Raw genomic sequence first — 7,415 nt, 5'->3', positions numbered from 1 at the left:
TTGAAATAACTTGAATAAAAATTTATAAGATGAATTTGAAACATTTGTCCCATTGTTTCAATATTATCGATTCATCTGCCTCCGCATCACAACGCGACTACGGCATCCTAAAATAACGATTCCTCACATTAATCTGGTGGATTTTTTGAAATGTGTAGTCACAAAAACATTCTACTTACGTAAACAAATAACCTTTGTATTTTCATATCCATCTCTTCATCTCCAATAAAATGGAGCAAATGTCTTGCTCTACTTAATATGTAGAGAAAAAAACTCTGGATGAAATTAAATCTCAGTTTATAAGGATCGCGATAGGCAAATCCAATTTTCACAACGTCGTGTAAATGCAATGCTTCTTTGGTAATTTTCATTAAAGTGCATTGTGTAAATAATAAAGATATTCCGCATCTTGTAAAGAAAAAATTCTTTTAGTTAATTATTACATTAATTATAAAAACGTAATTACCCTACCTCCAAGTTCCTGTGTAATTCGCGAAAAAATGGAGCATTTTCGTCCAACCAATCTATTGAATCTCGCATTTGATTGTTAATGCAACATACGAATCTAAAGTAATCTTCTCGGGCTCTTACGGGTCTCTGACAAATTTTTAAAATAGATATTATCTTCATAACATAAATAAATTATACAAATTATTATTAGATGGCATCTGGCTAAAGATATAGCCGTTGCGGCTGAATAACAATAGTTGTAATGCGCGAAATCATGGAACTAGAATGTTACTAACAAACTTAATTAAAATGCCAATTAAAAAACACGTAAAGAACGTTTTACATAAATAAAAACGTTAAATTTGATTGTCTTCAGGATTGCCTTCAACATTCTTACTAGATGCCATCTTACATTCCCACGCAAGCAAATTATATTTAAATTACTTGTAAATGAGATAAAAAGCTTAACACCGAATATTCGATCACCGGAACTGGACGCAACGACGATATTTTATCTTTCGTGTACCAACTGGCATCGTGCCTACCGAACCTTGTAGGCCGGAAACCGCAATTGTACATACGTTCCAGGTAACAGAATTTACAAGTGATCGCAGAGAAATAAACATTTCTACAATTTCCTGAGCCGAATTTGCATTTATAAGTTTTCCTCTGAATTACGCATCTCAGAAAAAACCTCAAACATCTTTTACATCCAAAATTCCCGTAATAGGATGTCCAGTAATGAGAACCACATACGACGCAACGAGAATTAAAAGACCAATCTAAAATTTACAGAAATAAATAAGAAATAAATTTCATGGCAAATCATAAAATTTTATTTACTTTATATTTAGAAAATCATTTAAATAATTTAAAAGATTCCGAATATGTTAATTATAATGTAAAAGTATTGCAATCAATTAAGTTAGAGCAAAATACATTTTAATTTGAAAAACCCTCACTTCTTGCAAAGCGAAATTCTTCAATTTGCTCTTTAGTAGACATGATGAATGTAAAAATAGCTTTTAAAAATTTAAAAACTGCTTTAAAGTGTGTGATTTATCACTAGAACTACTAAAATATTTGCATAAGTCTGCGATAATCTTAGCACTTTGCATTGTATTATATTTTGTTAATAATACTTGATTTACTTTTACAGAACATATATGAAGTTTAATTAATGCGGATTGTATTTTAATTAGCAAATATTCGCGAATATTTTATTTTGAAAATTTAAAACAATAACTGCGAATTAATGTAAATCGAGGACGAGGTGTATAAATGCAGCGAAAGTTAAAATTAGAATTATGATGGAATGAAATATTACTTTTTATGATAATAATAATAATAATATTTGAAAAATTATTATAAATTTTTACTTTATATTAGCATTGTTTAATGGTTTTTCATTAAGCAAAGAATGACGCAAACACCAAAGTGGGATTGCATTCAATGAAAACTTTGTATGGATAGTAGATATTATTTAGGTATTTTATTAATTCGTGCATGTTTTTCATACTTTCATGCAAATTTCAAACATTATTTTGCATGCTTCCTTCCATGTTACGAAGTTTATTCGTGAATATAACTGCCATATTTAATATTCAAAATGCCAATAATGAAGAACAGTCTTATATTAATTTGTAATATGTTCGTCTAACTAATAAAAAATTGATAAAAATCAATTTTCTAAGAACGCTATAATTAAAGTTTCAACGTCATTCCACTTTAATTAATGCATTTTTAGACAATTGATCTTTAGATCAATTAGTGAATTATAATTAAATGGCTCAGAAAGATATAGATTTATTCCTGAAATAGTAAAGCGTAACACCGACTGCGATGGACGTTATTTCCATAAAATTGTTAGGTGCAATAATTAGATATTAAAATATAAGAATCGAAAATCGAAAAGAATAATTTTAATAATTCCAAATTTTGTTAACATTTATTTATCTATCTATCTCAGTTATTCTTTCAACTGTTTGAGGTTTCGAAGTTTACTCATGTCTGAATCTCATAGGCACAAAATATGTCTGAGTTGTCTGCAGTCTACGGATCGAACTTTTTCGCTCCATGCTGCTGTCCACAATTTCGTTCCAAATTTAAATTTCAAAATTACTTTTTATGGATTGTTGAATTAATATATTGGGGACATTCTTTCTTAGTATTTTTCACGACAACACCATTTGCAGGAGAAAATATACCATGCTTTTGCTGGCATTTAATAGTGGATTATAACATCTTTCTCAAAGTCGGCATTTTCATAATATGTTTCGATACTGTTATACTCAATTGATGTGATACTCAATTTTTCTGTTATTAAACGCATAAAAATAAATCTTATAGTCATATTAATAAAACCAAGTCATTTGCTAATTGAAGAATTAAACAACACTATTCACAAAATTTGTATAATCATACTCATACTCCTGTTACGTTTTACTTGTGCATTACCAATTTTCAATATTAATATCACATATCCAGCATTGAACATGGGGAACCAACATGATTTTATGAATCTGTTAGCATACAATCCCGTAGCATAGAATTTGAGATTTCCAGAAACTTTATTATTGAAGAAATGATTAATTTATTATTCGTCCTGATATTTTTATATTTAGTCGTGAAGAAAGGATTTCAAAAAGTTTCGTTTTCGAACTTATCATGATTTTATCCTGTTATCCATTATTTTCATCTTGCAGTTGTGATCTATTAACTTTGAGATCGATTGGTTCTTCCTTGATTTCTATTTTTTTCATACGTTTATTTCTTCGCAATTCAATCGAACTTTGTAAATTGTGACTGAAGGGTCGGAATTTTTTCGATACCACGTCAGGATGTTACCACTGTATCATTAGGTCGATACAGAGACCACAAGTTCGCGCGAGCGATTATGTATGAGTTTTGGATTTAGAATGGAGTGAACAGAGATAGGGACTGAAGAAGAGCACTCGGAGATGTTTATAACAAAAATACCCGTTTATTTTAGACTTATTTACGGTTTAGTATTTATCAAGAGTTAGTTAATACATGACTGTGCATGTTATTTAGAAGGAATGTCGCAGTAATACATACTTTACGTGTCATAATATTAATTCATTTATTAGAAAAGTCGCTAATAAAATTTAGAAGAGTCGCAACCGTAATCGAGTTTACAAGAGGATCCGAGAGATAAAGGGTTTACAATTAATCTCGGGCTGGATAAATACCTTACATTATACTGTTGATCGAGTAACAGTAGATAAGTCCCAAATCCTTTTACTTTCAGGAACAGTTTTTTTTTAGGACAAGTATGTAAATTGTTAATATCTTAGAGTTCGGTAGGTGTTCGGTCGGTGTAGAGGAGGTCTTGGTTGAAGAACAAGAACAGTTTCTCGAAGACAATCTCGGCGGGTGGTAGACGTGCGGCAGACATACACGTCAAGTAACAAATTCCTTCTCCTTACTCATCGTGCCACCCTTTTTATATAAAGTATTCCTTTCGGGTCTTTCCCCGATTTCGTCAGAGATGACGATCTCCTTGGAACAATGAAGTGATGGGTGACAGAATCGTGACACCGAGATTTACACATCTCGACAAGGAACCCAACTCACGAGAATCGAGTTTTGAACTGATTTTATCGAAAAATCTTGTTGGTTGACTTCACGTTGAACTAGCCCTTTTCTACTTTTTTATAAGCTTGTTCTGTCTTTATAAAAATGTATTTAGAGTTTAATTAAAAGATATAAAAGATTAAGGTTTATTACACGAAATTTCTGATCTCAACGAAATTATTACTACCGCTCTATCTAACTGCTTTTTCATTCCACTTACAAGCAGGACTACATCTATCTCCCTCAGAAAGTTTGATGAATTTTTCACACGAGTAGTGTTTGAAAAATGATGCAATCCTCCTAACTGTTTCATTTCAGGGACATAATGAAAGAGTTATGACTAAGTGAATGTAGAACTATTTATAGCAGACAATTAGTAAAGTAGTTCGCCTACGTGGCCGCTCGTTTCCTGGAGAATAGAGGGAGGGCAAGACAAAGTCGATTGCATGTCTGTTATCCACGCTATTGAATTGTACCACTTCTTAAAACATCGAAACGATTGTTTCTTGGCAAAGAGGGGTTGAATAGCAACCGTGGTTAAATTTTTAAGTGTCACATTAAATTAATAATTGTACTAATACCTTTAATTATTAATAATTATATCACTTACATCAATATTTTAATAAAACTTATAAACATTTACATTAAAATTTATAACTTTACTTATGAAAAAGAGGAGTGATGAAATAATGGTAGCTTTCAATCCTTAAATGTTATACATATAAGAACTTGTAACAGTGGTAGAGTTTATAAATCTAGTTTGATCACAATCTACAGCATTACAGAGAAGACTGTCAATATCAGCAAATGTAACGCACTGTTCCTTAAGACTAGGGAATTTTTCGTACCAGTGAGAAGTGCAGAAGAATTGCAGGACTAACGAATCATAGGTTTCGAAAATGTCGACAGATAATTGAAAGTGCAAGAGACATTGCAACTTGACAACAATTTTCCAATTATGTCTGATGCAATTACCATCATTTAGAATCATCTTGTAATTGAGGAATAATGTGAAAAAATTTCCCCGTAAGAATTTTTAACTGCTAGTGTAAAGGGTCATTACCAGACATGTACAGTTTTCTGCTCTGACAATTAAGGTATTTTCTGGAGTATTGTCAGCTTGATCGATGCCACTATCCGAGTAACTTTAGCGAAGTATGGCCATGATACTACTTTTAACCGCTCTCAAAAATGAAACGAAATTCTCAGAATATTGTGTAATTAAAATATTTTAGGCCCACCAGTTGCCGAGTTGTTCAGTTGCTAAACACTGGGAGTTCGGTCGCGGGTTTGCCCTGCGCTCGGACAAGCTGGCCAGTCGAGTTTATCGACGTTTGCGACGTCTGAATAGGGGATAGTTTCCTTTACAAGAGCTCCCGGTAGGCATTTTGTCCTCGCGTTACATCGCGCCTCAAAGAAAGCGACAGGAAACCACTCTGGATGTAACTTCTTCTAAGATACAACTTGGCAACCACTTAGTAACCTATGTTAGATGTTCGCTGATATTAGGAATCTCATATGGCGTATTAAGAAGAAGAAGAAAAAGATAATATCTTGATTATTTTGCTTCTGGTTATCGACGACTTACGTAGCAAAAAGAGTTGTTTTCTCATTTTGTATTTCACTTTTGACATTATTTGTAATAACGGAAAACTTTTCAATTTTCAGTAGCAGATCTGAGTTTCAAAAGACCAGAAAATATAGAGTGAAGAGCGTTGCCCATCTAAAAGAATCAAATAATATATTTATATATGTATATAAGACTAATTATTTACAAAATTTCGAAAGTTAAAAAAGTACCTTAACTGGAAACTTTTTCGTAACATTGAAGTAGCCTCTTATTGTTATACATAATGACACTTTCCCAAATCTCTTCATAAAGTTTAGAATCTGTAAGAATAAAATACATTCCATAATTATGTGTTATAATGGATAAAAGAGACAATCTAAAACTAACTTTCAGTTTCTGTTCAAGCGACAAATCGCATGCAGAAAATCTTCGAATATCTTGAAACGAGGTTTGCATCTGAAAAACATAAAAAATAATTAAACATATTAAAGGTAATTTGAATCGGAAACTTTGAAAAAATTATGATAAAATACCGTAGACGTAAATGTTGAACACGCGTAACCCATTATAAGACATACGATTGAAAGTACAATGATAAATAAGAAAAGGGTAAATCTGATAACAGTGTTAAATTCAGAGAAGATAAATATATGGTACGCGAGACTGGTTTCTACGAGAACTGTGAAATAAAATATCGCAGGTAATAAACTAAACTTTGTGTTGATTTGATTGAGGATGTTCCAAAGTTCGGCATGTTGCATCATTATCTCTTCTAATTTTAAACTTAAATTCGAATTGTTCTTATTCAGTAGAATTAAATCATTTGATACTCTTTGAAACGCTTTCTTCATAATCAAATAGAAAAAGAGAAGAAAAAATAAGACATGAATCAATCCTCCAATAATAAAGTTTATTGAAACCCAATATTCCACGCTACAGAAGAAAATCATAAAATCATTTTCGTGAGTTGTTTCTAATGCTGGATATACGACAAAGATATTGAAAATTGGCAGTGCGCAAGTGAAACTAAGCAGGATCATGAGCATGATGACATTAATTTTGTGAATAGACTCGTTTAAATCTTTAATTGGCAAATTATCTGGTCTCAGTAATACGATTATCGGATTTAATTTTTTGCGTTTTATAACAGAAAAAGTGAGCGTCGTAGCAAAATATATTATGGTAATACACAACCTGACGAAAATGTTATAATTCACCAGTGAATACCAGCCAAAGCAAGGCATGTTTTCTGCTACCGATGGTATTGTCATAAGAAGTAGTATGAAAAAGAATTGCCAATATACAAATTCCACAAGCCATAAAAAAAACTTTTGTAATAATTTATGTTCGGTTTGAAACTGTTGACAATAATAGCATGAAGCAAAAAACTTCCACCCGTAGATTATTGCAGTAGACATATGAGGCTGCAACAGACAACTAAGGCATATTTTGTATCTACGAACATCAGCCATGAGTAAATTTCGAAACTTAAAATAGTTCGACTAAATGTCAGTTATGGATAGATACATCTGTAATCGGTTGTATTCCTTGAAACTGGAACAACTAAAACTTATTACAATTCTACAGTTTTATTTTTAATTCGGTCAGATAAGTACAACATCATTTTTACATCTGTACAGAGCCACAGCATCTAGATAATACCCTCGTGTTTTCTGTACGCATTAATATTTCAGAAAGGTAGTGGCATTACCACTCAAATCAGTACATTATTAGATGCCTATTATTATAAGTTTGTCTGCTGATATTAATGATAGTTGCTATAGTAGATTATTCATTT

At 31.7% G+C, this 7,415-nt stretch overlaps 1 long non-coding RNA gene across 1 annotated transcript; it reads right to left on the bottom strand.

Annotated features, from left to right (window-relative positions):
• Window positions 1–470: 470 nt before the first annotated feature.
• On the bottom strand, window positions 471–1,484 carry LOC136970984 (uncharacterized). Its single transcript, XR_010880083.1, has 3 exons — window positions 1,413–1,484; window positions 895–1,232; window positions 471–597 (listed from the first exon to the last, which is right to left on the bottom strand). It is a non-coding gene; the product is annotated as an uncharacterized lncRNA (long non-coding RNA).
• Between the last annotated feature and the right edge of the window lie 5,931 nt (window positions 1,485–7,415).

Source organism: Centruroides vittatus, unplaced genomic scaffold (genome assembly GCF_030686945.1).
Source record: "Centruroides vittatus isolate TY-2023 unplaced genomic scaffold, ASM3068694v2 contig_223, whole genome shotgun sequence".
Classification (NCBI taxonomy): domain Eukaryota; kingdom Metazoa; phylum Arthropoda; class Arachnida; order Scorpiones; family Buthidae; genus Centruroides; species Centruroides vittatus.
The sequence above is the reverse complement of the archived record's forward strand: the minus strand, read 5'-3'. Positions and strand labels throughout refer to the sequence as shown.